The sequence below is a fragment of the Octopus bimaculoides genome, chromosome 6 (genome assembly GCF_001194135.2).
Source record: "Octopus bimaculoides isolate UCB-OBI-ISO-001 chromosome 6, ASM119413v2, whole genome shotgun sequence".
Taxonomy (NCBI): Eukaryota; Metazoa; Mollusca; class Cephalopoda; order Octopoda; family Octopodidae; genus Octopus; species Octopus bimaculoides.
Window position 1 is genome coordinate 82,876,749 of NC_068986.1, and position 17,603 is coordinate 82,894,351.

General features: G+C 35.1%; 1 protein-coding gene across 1 annotated transcript in view; it reads left to right on the forward strand.

Annotated features, from left to right (window-relative positions):
* Nucleotides 1-17,603, forward strand: part of LOC106879552 (uncharacterized) — a 75,504-nt gene that overhangs the window by 51,379 nt on the left and 6,522 nt on the right. The window contains exon 2 of the mRNA XM_052968908.1: nt 14,286-14,383. The gene's annotated coding sequence lies outside the window, so the exon portion shown is untranslated. The remainder of the gene's footprint in view (nt 1-14,285; nt 14,384-17,603) is intronic.

Here is a 17,603-nt window from a genome sequence, read left to right on the forward strand (position 1 = left end):
CTCTCTCTCTCTCTCTCCCCCTCTCTCTCTCTCTCTCTCTCCCCCCCTCTCTCTCTCTCTCTCTCTCTCTCTTCCTTGTTTATTATTTCTTGTGATGATGACACTTATTGGACAGTGATGTTATCTGTGTTTCATCAACCTATTGACTGCCTTACTACTGCAAACATTATTTCTCTATGTTCGAGGTTCACCTTGAACTGTGGTCTTCTTTCCTTCAGGGATCAATAGAATAAGTATGAGATTAATTAATTTGATTACACACTTCATATACCATTGTAGAATGTATATTCTTGTAGTATGCCAAACCATTAATGATGCATTTTAGCCGCACACAGAGTTTTCTTAAATCAGTTAAGCTTTTACATTTACTTTTCTAAGAGGAAAATTCTGATGATTGCTTCCCACCCCTCACTCATATTTCACAACTCAGTTCTTTCATTACATAATGGTTTGCAGATTTCCTAACATTTAATTCACCATTCAGCATCTTAGAGTAATACTTACATGAACTAGCAAACTTAGAAGTTTTCTATCCAAACTATAGATTTTAATTTGTACTATTAGCATAGGTGCACTGAACTATGTAATGGCAGGCTTGCATAAAAAGCACAAAACAAACCAACTCTTATCCTTCAAGTCCAAATGATTAGTGGTACAAACAAGCTTAGTAAAACATTTCAAAGATTCTGCATTTCCTGGAATGAACATATGTACAAGTCCTGTAAATACACATGATATAGACACTTACACACATACATAATTACAAACACGTGAATACATGTGTAGTAAATAGATTCTTTGTTACTCTCTCTACTACCATCCTCTCACAACAATAAATCTTTTTCTTCCGTTATCCTCTTACCTGTCTTTTGCCTTATGAGCTACAAGGCCACTCCACTAGTGTTAGTACCACAAAAAAAAAAGCACCCATTACATCTGTAGATTGTTGGCAAACCAAATCAAGCAAATGCAACAGAGTATTTAAGATGGCTCTTTCATGTCGTGGATGACAAGGTAACCTCGAAAATGCTTGTGCTGCAAGAAAACAAAAGATACTTGCAATATACTTTGTAAAGTGGTTAGAAAGGGCATCCAGCCATAGAAACCATGCCAAAACTGAAACACTGAAGCAAGATGTGGTTCACCAACCTGTCAGATCCTGTTGAACCATCCAAAGCATGCCCGCATGGAAAACAGAAATAAGACTATGATGATGATGAGATATAAATAGAGGGTATATTAGAGATGTTGATTATGATATCAACAATATAGCTGAAGAAAATTATCTAAAGACACATAAAGTAAGGTCTCACATATGTCACATAGTGAACTGAAAAAAACTTTCCTCAATTGAGATTAGCCAAGCAGTTTGTAGATGAAATCTCTCTCTTGAGTATTTAAAATCTAAAAAAAAAAACAAGTGAGAAAGACAATTCAGATAATGTTAGATATTTGGATAACATACTCAAAGTAGATTGAAGTGGATCTGGTCTTTAAAGTCAACTGGTTATTAATAGCAACATGTTTAGTCTTATTACACCTCTTCAGTGTATTTGTATTTTCTATACAGATCTCTTCTCTCAGCTATATTTTTGATTTTCATAACCCATGTCACTTCATTTTCTCTACTATATACTTCTCTATGGGGGGGGGGAGCATACATGCAGAGTAGAGAGAGATATTGAGCTGCCAAGAGTGAGATCACTTAGTCTTGCAAACTGAATAGAATTCACAGATGAAGTTTAAATAGGTTGAAACATATGTTTTAATTTCACCAGCTGGCTTTAAATACCAAATTTGCTCCAAAAATTTCAATCAACAACTTTTATTGGGGCTACCTCCCTTGCTTGTCAGTTTAATATTTTAAAAACCAGAGAGGGAGTTTTTGTCTCCTAATTGTTTGGCTAATTCAAGTTAAAGTTATTCAACTCACTGTATTACATATATGAGACCCTACCATATATCTATATAAATTTACTGTTTAGTTTTTATCTTTATTTATTTATTCAGGAAATTGTATAGAAGCAAATATTTTGTATTAAACCCTTTAAGTTATTCCAAGTTACAATATTTCATAAAATGGAATTTTTCCAACATTAGCAATTGTTGTGCCTTCATCTTTGTTTACTTATAGATTGAACAATTCCTTAGAAATGTTTTTTTTTTCTATACATCATACATCACTTTACTGTGTTTTAGAAACAGAAGTAAGTGTCACAACAGCAACGGTTCAATTCATTTCTATAGATTGTGTGTACAGCTGAGATCTATATTGACTTGAATGTATAATTAATTTTCAACAATGGCATCTTTGTTTTTTTTTTATAGGTATGTGTGTGTTAGTGAATGTTAAATGTAATTACCTTTTTAAATACAGGTGAGTAAATATGTCACCTAACAGGCTTTAGTTATTGTGTTTGGGGCTTGGATCTGTTGCTTCTGAACTAAATTAGTGAAATTATTAATAAAGAGCAATTGTGATATCCCTAGTCAAGAGTAACAGGTGTGTTGTATTCTATTGTTATATCATCCTGTTCTTTACTTAGTTTTAGCCATTATATCTAAGGCCATTTTGGAACATTCATCATTGATATCATGTATTGAAACAGTTGCTGTACCTTCTCTACTTTACCTTTCTTTATTACAAATGTTATTTAGTCCCAGTTTAATCCTGATTGAGCAGACTCTCCAACCATAACCATCCTGTTTTTTGAGGTCATCTAGGACTATATTATTTTATGTGTCCTTCCCTTCTTTGTATGGTAGGTTTTGATTTAAGAGAAATTTGGCTGCTGCTTTCTATCCATTGGCTTGTATAAAAGTTAGGCCCTCTGGCTTGAACGTCTGTTGCATTCCAGGCACCCACAATACCATATTAAGTCTTTGTTGTTGTTGTTGTTGTTGTTTAGCCCAAGGTCAGTCTTGATCCAGTAGGTTTATATTCAAACATGACCATTCAGTCTTCTTAAATTAAATCTCCAACTACAGTATGTAATATGTCCTAACCATATTAAAACAATGAAATGTAATTTGACAGTAGTTTGGCTTCTAGTTCCATCAAACTGAGTGACTATGTGGAGGTTCCCTTGTTGGGCCATGTTCAGTGTAGTTGTTGTTGGTGGTGATGGTCATGGTGCAGTCAAGTACATTTCCTAAATAAATCAACTTTGTAGTTTTCATAAAATATAAGCAGGTCTACATAGAATATATGGCCAAGCAACATTCTTGGGACAGGCTTTCTTCTAACTTGTTACTAAATATTTAATCATACTAATCTAAGGAACATGGTTCATAGTCTGATGGCCTTAAGATCTCCATAACAAAATCGAAATTGAAAATAACACCAACAAAATTGCAAGTTATCTTTTTTTCATGTGCAAACTTGACTGTTTGAAGCAGGAGAAAGGAAAGTGAAGTTGCATGATTGTGAGGTAACAAGTTATTGAATATGAAGCATAAAAAGAAACAAGAGTGTAATCTGTTATATATGTATTGTTAATCTATGACAGAGAGAGAGAGAGAGAGGTTAGGCATTAAAGATACCTCTATGTGTAGGAGAAATACTTGCACTGATATATACATATTGTACTCATATAAATTTGATTGGATGTGTTGATTTTTCATGTGCAATCTATTAGAAGGGTTGCTGTCCTAGTTTTTTTTTTTTTTTAACATTTCTGGGCAACATCAGTCATGTCAGTTTGGGCAGACAACCCTCACAACATCTATGCACTGTTACCTCAGCCTATACCTCTATTTGCTTATGTGAAATATACTACATGTATATGATATAGAATATTTTCATAGCCTTAGCTTTTTTGCTGAAGTTATGGTCTTCATAGAATGTGAATTTTTTTTTTTTTTTGGGGGGGGGGGGTTATGTATTGAATAAATTCAAAGAAGTGCATAGATGATTGAAACCACTCAAACAATTAATGAAATATATATAAAAAACAGTCAAGTATACTTTACATATGATGTGTTTGTTTTCTAATTTACTGTCACCCACTTACGTTATTATCAAAGTTAACAAATTTCCTCATTGTTATGTCATCTCAGATTCTCAATCGTATTTCACTTGTTTCATTTTCTAAAGATTCTTCCATATGTATATGCTTTCTTAATGCTTAATACCTGTCCATTCTATAATGTTACTTCCATTTCATGCAGCATTGCATTTGTATACATGAATCACACAATCTACTCTTTACTCTGAGGAAGAGGCCTTTTGTTGCCAGCAGAGCTAATAGCTCCCAGAATTTTTCCACCCTGTTTTTAATCTATTTTGCATTTAGAACAACCACCACCACTGCTAACTAGATCACTTAGGTAGCAAAATCTGCCAAATTGTCAATTCTAGTGAGCCAACTGAGCATATGATAGTCTCATAGCTTCAAGATTTTGATGATGTGTTTGTCTATTTTTATAATGACATTATTTGGTAGGTGTGAGAAGTTAGAGCTGACCAGTTTGAACATAAAACAGGTAGAATTTTGGGGCTGGATATGGTCATTTAAATGCCAAAGGGTTAATTCTAGATATTGCTTCTACAATTGGAATTTCATCTCTAGACCCACCACTGATCCAACTGGAAGAGCTAGGTTATCAGCATACAGGAGTTCCCATGGGCATCCGGTCTTAAACTCATCTGTTATATCTTGGAGGACTATAATGACACCCATCACTATCTACCTCCATTATTATTGATGCTCTTTTTACTCTCTCTGCCTGCACCACCCTCCCACTTCAATTCCCTCCTCTTTAACATCATACTCTTGCTCCCTTCACTCCACCCCATTCTGATTTTCTTTGCTCATCATCCACATATTTGTTCATCTCCATTCTTTGTTACATTCTCTTGGGTAAATGAACACATTGTGGAGTGATGGGGACTCTTTAATTTTTATGGACTACAAGATAACCTCATTCCCAGTATATTCTGTATGCTGTTGGTGATAAGAAGGATATCCATCCATAGAAAGCAAACCAAAATTGAAATGTATGAGCAAGACATGGTATTCTGACCTAGCTATAAGAGCTATGGCTCCCAATAAGAACTGACTCAAGACCATGATGATCCATCTGACCTATGCCAGCATAGAAAGCAGATGTAAAATGATAATATGTATATTTGTGTGTATTCAGTCAAAGGAAGTATACATTTTTTGAGGACCTGCTGTAAATATGTAATATCATATATATCTATAAATAGAGATGTGTTTGTATGTACAATATCACAATACTATACAGTTATACACACTGTATGTTAGTGTATGTATGATACTGTACAACTGTTTGTATGACACTGTACAACTGTACAGTATTATGCAAACAGTATGGTTCAGTATTGTCTAACACAGTGGTTCCCAAACTCTTTTGGGCTGACACTCCCTTGCCTCCCATGTCACATTCCTAGCGCCTCTGACCACTCACCAACACCACAAACAAGACCACTTTTCTTCAACTTAACCTAATTTTACATCCACTACTCTATTTGGCCACCCATTATCACCCCACTTTTCTTCAATGCAGCCCCACTGGATCTTTCCACCATGCCCAGAGGGGGCAGTAACACTTACTTTGGGAGCCACTGGTCTAACAATACAAAATGTGAATGTCTCCAAAACAGTGTAGAAGCCTGTTTCAGTTATGATGACTTTATCAAACTACAACAAATGAATGTTTTAATGAGATGGTAACAGTAAAATTGTGGCTTTCACCAACATTTGTAATGTCAGAGTTTGTCACAGAATATTTGTTATTGTTTAACGCCAGGTCTGCCCTGATCAGGATGAATGTATGATCAAAAGCATTCCTTAGTTGTGACCATCTCATCTTTTTAAGGATATACAGGTTTTCATTATCTAATGTGTCCTCATATATAAGGTGATTGGGGGAATTTTGGTTTCTAATTTCTAACAGGTTTAACAACCACGTAGAGGCTCTCTCTCTTTGGCTAATTATCAGTGAAAGTGGATTTGCTACGAATATATTTACTTTACATTATCATTGTTACTTTACAAGTAAAGCTATCTTTGAAATTAAGATTTTCTATCAGCTTTGAGGTGAAGATATGAGTGAAATTATTTGCAACTCTGTGTTCAAAATCTGTTTTTGTATGCCTGCTGTTATGTAGTTATGCAACTCATTCACAGTCAGTGTTTGCTTTTATATAGTCAGATAACTACCATTTCACAAGGAAGTGAGAGTTGTTTTTACTTGAAATTTTCAACTCTAGGTGACATATACCTAATTTAAATTGAGACTTTTGTTCTCTGTTGTACATTTATGTACAACTGAAAACAAGCAAGATTAGGCTTCTATCTAACTTATTAATCTATTTGTTTTGTTTTGTTTTTTATATTGCATATATGTTGTTTTTACTGTTTGTTTGGAGGATAAACCTATAACTTACCATTGACATTATGTGACAAACAACTTCAGATAGCCAACTGAAAATAGAACCTATTAAATCACAATCTTTTTTTTTTTTTGCCATCATATTTTATATGGTGAGTATAACAGCTTTGATTAATCAAAACTAAACCTATAATGAGGTGACGTAAACATTAGTGAACAGTGTTTAACTAAACCAAACACAAGCAAGGAAGACAATTCAAAATCAAAATTTTGTTTAATTACTTGAAATACTATTCAACATATCACTTTAGTAACAAAATGTTTCCAAACCTTTTGTCTTCATGCCATTTTCAAGATCCTGCTCAACATTACCACCATATCTATCTTACATATAAATGTAGCTGCCACATTTATAAATAACCCTCTCACACCACATTTTTTTATCATCCCACTGCTATCACAACTATAAATAGTAGTGAGTTTAACTCTGATCCCTGATGCACTCCAACCTTCACTTCAAACTCATCACTGTTCGCATTCTTTTACTGCAGAACTGTTCTCTCTCATATGACAGCATTACTATTATAACCTACCATTCCTATACACCTAACTCCCTTAATGCCCATATCAGTACTTCACAAAGGAACCCTATCAGAGTTTTTCTCCAGATCAACAAATGTAAGAAACAACTTCATCTTGTCTTTGTACTGCTGCTATAATTGTTTTATAATAAAAATTATATGTACATGTGTTGTGAGTGTATATATGCTCGGGTCTGTATGTGTATCTATACATACACACACAAGTGTGTTGAGGCAGTTTGCATACATAAGTTCATGGGATATATGCAGTTTGTCCTTTCTATTCTTCATAGTCTTTCAACTAATCCTGTACATTGACTACTGTATTCCAGTAATCTCACTATTCTGGAAGGTTCAGTGATGTTTCACACAGAACTAGGTTGATGTCATTTTAACTTGACTTTAATTAGAAATTCTTTACAAACAAATTAAAGTTGATAACTTCCTCCACTGTCTCTATCTCAGTTTTCACAGGTCATGTTGACCAAGTTTACAGAGACCATTATCCCCACCCACCCTCTAGTATTGTCTGTAATACTTCTTCCTGACTCTGTTTATACTAATGACATCAAAGAACGAACATACATTATCAGCCTAGCCTAGCTCTTGATCTTTATATATATATTTATATATGTGTGTATATATATATATTGTGCATGTGTGTTTGTGTGTGTTTTTATTTCTATTTTATTTCTCATAACTTGGTAACATTTGCCAGGTTCATCATTTCCATTCTGACATTTGCTGTAGTTATAGGCCTCATTCTGGTATTTGCCTGACTTACAAACCCCATTCTGCTGTTTGGTTGTTAGAAACTTCATTCCAATATTTACTGCAGTTACAAGCCCCCAAACCTGATATATGCATGTAGTTACAGTCAACATGCTAACTTGAAGCCATGCTAATAAGAGCATCTCAAACTCTAGATAATCAGAAAACAGGATCAGGCAAGAATTCTGTATCATGTAGTCAGTACAATGAAAGAAGGGCAAGGTGGACTCTGATAGATTGATACTAAATTAAAACTGAACTAACATCATTAACTGTTAACTTATTTAAGTGATATCCTTATTATCGATAAGTGTATTATGTGATAACATTGCAATTTTGATTTAATATTAATGTAAGACATTCTGTTTGTGATGGTAATAAGCACCTTACTGAAAAAAAGTTAGACTTGTACATGTCAGACAACATTATTAGTATCAGAATCGTTAGCACATGGGACAAAATGCTTAGCAGCTTTTTGTCCAACTTAATGCTCTGAGTTCAAACTCTGCCAAGGTCAGCTTTGCTTTTCGTCCATTTAGGCTTGGTAAAATTCCAGTTGAACACAAAATTACTGACTTTGTGCCAAAGTTTGAAACCATTATTATTATTATGTTATCCATTTTTACAAGCAGTAGTTGTTTACCTGTAGCAGCCATCTTTAGGGAGATACATATTAGCACATGTGCATAGATTTTTGCCAGACCTGTGTAAAGACATCAAAAAGCAAATGCAGTTCACTTGAATTTTGAATTTCTTTGGGAATATATTATTTTAAAAATTTTATCTGAAGTATTTATTTTCCTATAAAATCTCTTTCCATCTGATGCAAGTACTGTGCCTGTACTTAAATGTTTTTCATACATTCAACAGATTCTGTGGTTTTAATATCAATTACAAAATAGTTTTAGTAATAATTTAACAAATGGACTGCAGTATGTAATTATTTGGTTTATGGCGCAATTGAAAGAAAGAGCTAGCTTAATGTTTATATGCAATGTGTCTTTCTGATCTCACTGCTCCTACCCACCTCAGCCACTACTTCTTAATGTCATACTTGATTTGTTTCCTTGACAAACCATCATGTATGTAAGGGTGTGACATGCACACACACACACACACACAAGCACACACTCGTATATGTGACTTTTTCTCCTCTTCAGCCTCCCAAACAAAGACTCTTAAGAACTTTTTGGTGCCTAGACGGACATCTTTTCTCTTCTCACAAATACCTGGCCCTAGTTGTTTAGTGATCAAAGGTAACAGTAAATCATTGAGTGGAAATATTTGGACATAAGCAAGAGCCCATCGCCAGTTAGCAAACATTTGCACAAACTTTCTTTTTTGGTGCTGAAAACTGTCACCTAGCTATCCAATTACTCTTCCTATCAAGTCCACGACTTTAGAGCAGCCACAATGAGAAACCCTTAGAAATTAAGCATATACTGATGATTTTGTCCTTATAGCTGAATCTGTAGTAAGATGAGAGAAGGCATAAAAGGAAAACTTGGAATCAAAGGGCTTCAAAGTTAATTGAACAAAGTATTAGTAAGCAAGAAATTAGATAGGGCCCTGCTACCATTAGGGAAATGGCCTTGCTCAGTATGTAGAAAAGAAGTAAGTAGAAATTCAAAACAGTGTGCCCAATGCAAACTATGGATACACAAATAGTACAGTGGAATTATGGGCAGATGCACAAGCACAATAAATACTAAGAACACAGGAAATATATTTTCTGAGGTGCCCCAGGAGGATCCTTAGTGTCGGTAGTATACTCAACCACTTATACATTCATTTACCAAGTAGTTAACTCAGTTGATCAAACAACTAACTATCCATTTTTAAAACTGACGGAGGACCCACTACTATCATCATCTTCATCATCATGTTTGTGTTTATTGTTGTGTATTTTGACTATGTTATACAACTGCTTCACTGACCACAGTCATGGATCTATGGACACTATATTTTGTTCACACTCATAGCACCAACACTAGTGAAGTTGCAATGTAGCTCACAAGACCGAGATTCCTTTTGACTGAATGGGGCTACAATAAAGAGAGAGAGGTATTAGCTTTATGCTAGGAGATGAAAGGTTAAAGTATGAAAGAACCCCAATCACCCACCCCCACTCCACCCTTCACTCTTCCGGAACAGGTTGCTTGCAGTAGAAGAAATACATGGCTTCTCACATTATTCAAGAGTGGGTAGGAGTAATTGGGTTGAAGCTGGAAAGTGAGATAAGGGTGGTGCTGTCAAAAGTGTCAGGATGAACTCTGGCAGCAGCAGAACTGAAAGAATGACTGAGTAGAGGTTGCAAGAGGCTGGAGAGAGAAGAATGATTAGAAATGGAATCAAAGTGCGAATATACTAAATGATAAACAAGGGTTGAAGCAGCGAGAGTTGATGATAAATATGAGTTGGATGGAAAGTAAGGAAGAGTAGATGATGTTTAGAAATTGAGAAGAGTATAAGAGGTAAATGTAGTATTAGGTCAAGAGGTTATCAGTGTTACATATGAGTTGTAGAGGTGTTGTAGGTGCTGATTGGCAGTACAGGCGGGTGAAGAGCATCAGAAGAATAACAATTCAGTAGACAGGAGAGTTATGAGAGAAAAGGAAATGATGTGTAGCTGGGTAGGTTGCAAAAGCTTAAGAAGAGAGAAACATAATGCATAGGGAGAGTGAGTGATGTATGGTGATTGCCTTTCCGTGCTGACACGTATAGAACAGAACTCTTTGAGGTAGTGTTTTATGGCCAGATGCTCTTCTTGATGCTAAGCCTTTTAGTCATCTTTTACAACACACAGCGATATGGTGTGCCTATTCTAAAAGCAAAGACACACACACACACACGTGTGTGAATACATACACATATATATCATCATGCACATTCAGAGACATAATATAATATGCATATGGCAACAGGGAAATTATAAATAGGAACCGAGTTAAAATATGCAATCCTGTTTTCAAGTTGGTTTCCAAAGAATTTCAGGCAATAAGCCAGTTGTTGTTAGACTGCTTGGAGCAATCTCTATCATTAATCAATCAATGAGCATTGATGACAGCCTTACCATTATGTATTGACATGGAATGCCAGCCTGATAGAGGCTACTTTGGCTGGCAGCAATTGTATTTTATGTTTAGTTCTTCTCTGTCCATTCATTGTCTAAAGAATAGTCTTCTCTTTCTCTCTCTCTCTCTCTCTCTCTCTCAAATAAACATACACAAACACTATATATATATATATATACATACAGTCTTTATCTTACTTTCTCTTTGTCTTTCCCATCCTCTATCCATTCTTAACATTTGGTCAGTTTTCTTCCATTTGTCCCCATCATATTTCTATAAACTTTTACTATTTTTAGACTTATCTTTCATACAGAATCTATATTTTCCTCATTTTTCATTTTCTTTGATTTAACTGTGTGTGTGTGTGTGTGTGTGTGTGTGTGTGTGTGTGTGTGTGTGTGGAGGTTTTGGCTATGATATGATCCAATGCAGTATTGGCTGGCATTGTTCCATGACTAGCTACTCAAACGACACACCAACAACATTTATCAATAATGGTATTTCTGTAGATGATCTGAGTGAAGTATTCTCAGATACTGATTCCTTTCTTACTTGGAGCTAATTTTTGTCTGACAAGCAAGAAATGATTCTGTAGATGGGGGGAGGGGGTCATTTCAGCAATCAAATCATTTCATTTGAATTTCAGTGTAAGACATTTCATAAGTGATTAATTTGATAATTAGAATCTGGTGAGAGTGTACAGCCTGTTTGGTGGCACTGTAATCTGTATGGTTACACTGTGCTGTCAATATGGTGACATCATTTAGTACAATGTTAAAATCCATCATCTTGTATGTGTCACATTTCTTTCTCTTCTCAGTTGCTAACACCCCAATAGTCTTTGCTTATTCTCTCTATCTCACACAAACATACATGTGGTGACTTCTACTCAGGAGTACACAATGTAGACCCTTTGCTATTTAGACTAGACTCTTTGCTGTGTGGTTTGCTTCCCAGCTGCATGTTTTGGGATTCAGTCCCATTCCATGGCACCTTGGGCATGTGTCTTCTACTGTAGCTCTAAGCCAGTCAAATCTTTGTGAGTAGATCCAGTTGGCAGAAACTGAAAGAAGCTCCTTTTGTGTGCCTCTGTGTGTGTGTGTGTGTCTGCTTGTATCTTTGTCTTGACATGATGTCACAGTGTTAGTAAGCACTACTATCATGCTATCATGCAAGCAGTGTGTTTCTTTTACAATCTTTCATGAAAATATATTACCTTGCTTTAAAACGTGTAAAAATTCAGGTATTTGACCATGGGAAATCTGTCTGACCAATACAAGCATGGAAAATGAACATCAAAAATGATGATGATGATGATGTATCTCTCAGTCTATGTCACTCCCACCACTTTGTAATTTTCAGTTCACCATGCTTCCACTGCTGGAGCAGTCTTTTTTGGCCAGATCATCTTCAATAATGTGAATTGCCAATCAATATAGTCTTTTATCTTTTCCTGCATGTAATACAACCTCTTGAGATCAGTCTTCACCACTTCATCAAAAGTCTTTCTTCATTTCCCTCCACTACAGACTATATTTAATTTGAGCATATGACACTTCTTTATACAGTTGTCTTTATCTATAAATATCACATGCCTGTACCAGCACAGCTGTCTTTCTTACACACTACATCTGATTTTTATTATATCCATTTTTTTTCTCAACTTATTCAGTTACTCCATCATACCTGCACACTAACATTACACATCCAGTGCAGCATGCTTGTTTCATTCCTTTCTAGTCTCCACAAATCTTCTGCATTCAAAACCCATCTTGCACTGCCATGCAGCAGTGCACTTTGTGTATAAGCATTGTACAATCTGCCCTTTTCTATGAGGGAAACGCTTTTTGTTGCCAATTAGAGTTAATAACTCCCAGAGCTTTTTCGACACTCTCCTTACATTGGGTACTATACTCTAACACTCATTATTAGTGCTAATTTGTTCACCTAGATAATATATATATATATATGTGTGTGTGTAGAGTGTTAGGTGTGATGTACAGAATTAAATATTGAAAAAAAGTCGTCAGAATTTTGGAATAACTTCTTTCATTTATTTTATACATATATTAGCGCTTTCGTTCATCTTTCGAACTTATCAAATATAATTCTGTGAAAATACAGAGATCTTACTTATTTATATAAAACACGTGTTTTATATATATATATATAGATATATATATATATATATATATATATATATATATATATATATATATATATATATATATATAAGAGAGAGAGAGAGAGAGAGAGAGAGCTTCACACATAGTTTACTGTTTTTTACATCCACTTTTTTTTCTATTCAGGCAAATGTTTAATGAACCTTAATAGTATTTTATGGTTGGATACCCTTCCTGTTTCAACACTGAGTTGTATTTCAGGTCAGATATTTTTATTCCTTTCTTCACAAGAAACCGACAAGTCACAGGATCTAGTGTTTACAGGTGACATAAACAACTGCAACGTTGACTCAGTGTCAGTGGGGAAACACATGGAAGACAAACATACACACACACAAACTCACTCACACCCACACACACATACATGTGTGTGTAAGCATATGCATACAATAGGCTTCTGTACTGTTTCCATCTACTAATTTGGTACATACACACACACTATAGGTGCATGTATATTTACACTAAGATATACATACAGACACAGGTACATTCTCTCTTTCTCTCTTCCCACCCTTTCTCTCTCTCTCTCTCTCTCTCTCTCCCTCTCTCCCTCTCTCTCTCTCTCTCTCTCTCTCTCTCTCTCTCTCTCTCTCTCTCTCTCTCCATGATCCCCAATTGGAGACTCAAACTCTGAGTGGTGTATTAAGTACATCTGTAATACTGGTTGTTTTGGTGTGATTTACATTGTTACATTGCTCTCCCATACTCCTGCTGAGTATATATCACATTGTCAATCTGTCCGACACCTTGAAAGGTTTATACTTGCTGTCCAGTTATCATTAGCTTCAATTGATGCTCCTGCAGTTCCATATTTTTCACCCCCATTACAAATACTTTCTCGTTCATTCTACAACCAGAACAAAGTTACCTTTGTGCCAAATAATGTTGTAAAATTTAAACTTTGAATGAAACATACAAAAGCTGGATTTAAATTTAAAACACACACACACACAGCCTTGGTGAGTGTATTGTTCATTGTAAATATTAATTTTGACTATATGGTTTTTGACCACTCCTCTTTTCTGAGCAAAGCCTATGCATAACTTACACGTGTATATAGCTCAGAAAAAATGAATGATCATACATATATTCTCATATACACACACACCTAGGTGAGTGTATTGTTCATTGTAAATACTAATCTTGTCTATATGATCTTTGACCATTCTTCTTTTCTGAGCAATACATATGCATATGCTCACATGTGTATACAGCTCAGAAAAAATGAATGGTCATACATGTATTCCTGCACTCTCACACATGCACTCATGCATGCTTGCACACACACCTTCATTCATTCTTTCTTTGTCTTTCAGGCTCTAAAGAACGTTTCAAAATAGAGCTAAGAAGGCCAAAAGGGCAAGTGTTTAGGCCATAGTCATCACCAAGCCTAGGAAACAGCACACAACAGCAGGTGGGTTTGTTTAACTCTTTCCAATGAAATCATTTATTTAGAATTGATATTCACAATTGATAATAAAACTGAAGGAAATATTTGTAATTTTTATTAACACCTTGTATGACTCATTTGTTATTTCACACACATTTTCTTTCTCTGCCTATTTGATCTCTCTGGTCCCTTTTCTCTCTCACTTTCTCTCCCCTGCTGTATCATCCTCCCTATCTACCTCTCTGTCCTTCAGTCCTTTCCCTGATAAATTGCCAATCAGTTATATCTACAATTGCTACACACCTTCCATATATTCCTTTATCAAACTTTTATCACAAATAAGAATTGAATCTAAAAAGATATATTCCTCACCATACTAAGAAATTACATTGAAGTATAAATACACAGTTTAAAATGTCCCGGTGTAGTTACAGACTTCTTTATTACATTAATAAGCCAGTACTGTGAAAAAATAGGCCAGCTAATATTTAGCTGATCTGATCAGTTTGAAATACTATTAACAATGATGAAATTAAACCCATCTTTTCATTTGTTAGCTAACACCACACCATTAACTTCCAAGTCACATGATCTGAATCATGTCTAGAATCTTAGTGTAAAATTGCCACAATGAAATGGTAGCCTATTAAAAATGATTCCAGTTGTTGTGGTACTTCTACACTGAGAAATCGGGGTATTTATGAACATAAATTTATAGGGACAAAGATGAAAGATAACCTAATGTAATGTTACATGACATGTTCCAAATTCTTTTTCATTTCTCTGTAACATTATTGACAACACTAACAAGACAGATAAGTCTGGTCCAGGAAATATAAAGGTCATGGCTCTAGCTGTCAACCACAGTGATTTAGAGATCATCAGCTTCTTGAACAAGGATAGATCTTTTGTGTTCAGATTTGAGAAAGAATGGGAGACCTGCAAAAGAGGTGTCGTTTCTGGCCAAGAGAAAGAAATATTTTTAGTGGTCAGACATTATCATGATGGCTAAATTTTTATCCAGCAGGTCATGAAAGCCATTGAGGCCCATTGCCAAGCATTGCTGGGGTGGTGGAATCCACTATCAGGTATGTGGTGCAGAAGGTCATCAGGTCCAGGTGCAATGTGATGAGGGTGAAAACCATATGATTTTGTTGAAACTCTTGCTGAACAAGCTCAAGCACCTCAAGAAATCCACTTCAACCAGGGCCAGAACAGAATGTATGACAAGTGGTTCTGCAATGCCCATGACAATGCACACCAAGTTCCTACCCTGCTGATGATCTTGGGCTATGAGCAATGGGGGTTGTATCATGCATTTCATTTCTTCACACAGCCTCAGGATCATTACCATTGCCTGCATGGAGGTACTGGACACAGGGGTCAAATTCAGGAATGAGGAGATGGGCCAGGATGGAAAGGCAGTTTTGTTGATGCTTCATTAAACCTTCCTTCCCAACCATTTCTTTTCAATAATGATTCTTTGCAATGAGAATCTCCCCAGATAGGAACTGTAAATGTTGTCATGGTGACCAGTGCTGGAATGGTATTATTGATTGAGAAATTACTGCAAAACAACTGTCAAGAGAAAGGCAATTCTCTGAGGCTTAAGTTTTCCATTATATGGTATTGTTGTAACTGTCAACTGTTTGACATTATATCATTGTTTCTGAAGAATATATTGTAACCTGTGTCTACTGGACAGTATTGTACACATTGAAGACATACATGTCTTCTTGATATTATTGCATCTCTTTCAATAGTAATATATACTTTATACACACACCTGTGCAGCAACTTTGTCTGCATCTTTACTGAAATACTTGTTTATTTTCCCTGCTGTTATATCTTTGTAATTATACCTGGCTGCTTCTTTTTTTTTTTCTTTTGTTATTTTCACAATCTTTTATTATTCCCAACAAAAGGATTGCTTTAATTTATGTTTTCTATTACGTTGCTGTTATCTGTTGCAATGTCATGGCTTTGATGTTGCTGTATTACTGCATGTTCTCATAGAAATAGCAGGCAAAGATCAACAGACTGGTAATAACAATTATGATAATGGTGATGATAATATTTCTATAATAATATTGCAGCTTTAAAAAAAAAACACTTTTTATTTTCTTATTTTAAGTTTAAATTTTTAAGTAAAATTTGTTTTGTCTTGTTTCATTTTTGCTTGTTTTGTTTTGTTTTTTTTCTTGTTTTTTAATCTAAAATGAAGCAATTTGATATAGAATTTTTAATAGAAATAAAAATGAATTTGTTATCCAAGTATAATGTTAATTGGTTATACATGTCAGGAGGAGAAAAGAAATTTGAGGAGTTGAAATAAATAATTCAAATGTAGATGACAAGAGTAAGTCTATTGTTATAGCAGGTATTTACTGGAGTTAAAGTTATAGCAGTATTGGAGACAATCTCTCAGCAAAGCAATGAAGAAAATCTACTCTGATGCTCAAGCTGTAATAGTGACTAAACCTTCCTGAAATTACAACCTTTGTCTTAAAAAGAAAAGAGAAATTGATTAATGTTGCTCTAAAAGTAAGATGGTGTAGTCATGAATGGAATGCCTTTGATCATATTTCTGCTTGATGAAGATTGTCCTGGGGCTAAAACTACAACTTTTGGAGGGTTTTTTTTTATTCATGTTACCGAGTGTCACATAATTCTTAGTGAAAGATAGTTTTTTCTATTCTTTCTTTTGAAAACAAGGAATATCTCAACTGTACAGATTACTGATTCCAAGCTTGGTGGTGCTGAAACAGAAGCAGAAGTTTTAAAATATTGAGATTAAAATGATATTACAAAAAGCATTGGACAATTTTGTATCATACCTCCTCAAGTTTCCCGTCCTTCCCACTTAGGACGCTGACCCTCTAGAATTCTCTTCCTGCACATGTTTTCTCCTGCAGCCATCACCTTGTTCAAAAATAGCATTAACCATGTCAATCTCTGGCCCCTTTTTCCTAGTCTAATAAAAAACAAAAAAAAAATAGAACTCACTGCTGTTGTTAAGATGTGACATTTCAACAAATCTTTCATGCTGGCATGGGTTGGATGGTTCAACAGGATCCAACAAGATGGAGAACTGCATCGAGCTCCAGAGTTTTGACCTCATACCAATATAAAGAGTCAAACTAACTAATATTATCCCAGTTCTTCTTTTATTTATTTATCAAGTTTTATTTCATTTGTTGATGATGTATAAAAAATGCAGCAGCAGCAACACCATCATCATCAT